The sequence below is a fragment of the Scylla paramamosain genome, chromosome 9 (genome assembly GCF_035594125.1).
Source record: "Scylla paramamosain isolate STU-SP2022 chromosome 9, ASM3559412v1, whole genome shotgun sequence".
NCBI lineage: Eukaryota > Metazoa > Arthropoda > Malacostraca > Decapoda > Portunidae > Scylla > Scylla paramamosain.
The window spans coordinates 24,487,019-24,487,500 of NC_087159.1; positions in this window are offsets into that span (position 1 = coordinate 24,487,019).

Consider the following 482-nt stretch of genomic DNA (forward strand, 5'->3'; position numbering starts at 1 on the left):
AGACTGCCTGACCTATGGAGAAGGAGGAGGAGGCGGAGGAGGAGGAGGAGGAGGAGGAACAACGGGAGAAAGACAAGTAAGAGGAGCAGCAGGAAAACGAAGTAATTTTTGTCTTATTTTCTTTCATTTCCTCCTTTTCTTTTTTAAAATAACAGTTAAAAAAAAAATCTACACAGCGCCTAACTTCTTTCAGACCCTGACTCTGTAACACCAACTCTGAGCACAATGTGAAGAATAAGCCAATAACCATCAATTGTTTGGATGCAGACTCGTGTAAGGCTCCGCAAAGAAGCAGTCAACCAATCAGTAAATAGAAAGAATAAATAGATAAATAAAACTGGATAGAAACAATATTCACTATTTAATCATATCCAAGAACTTTCCCATTAACAACGCACGTCACTCACTTGATTTTTGTTCTATATAATATCACGATATTTATCTCTTTTCATTGCATATTGTCCTGTATCACATAATTATTC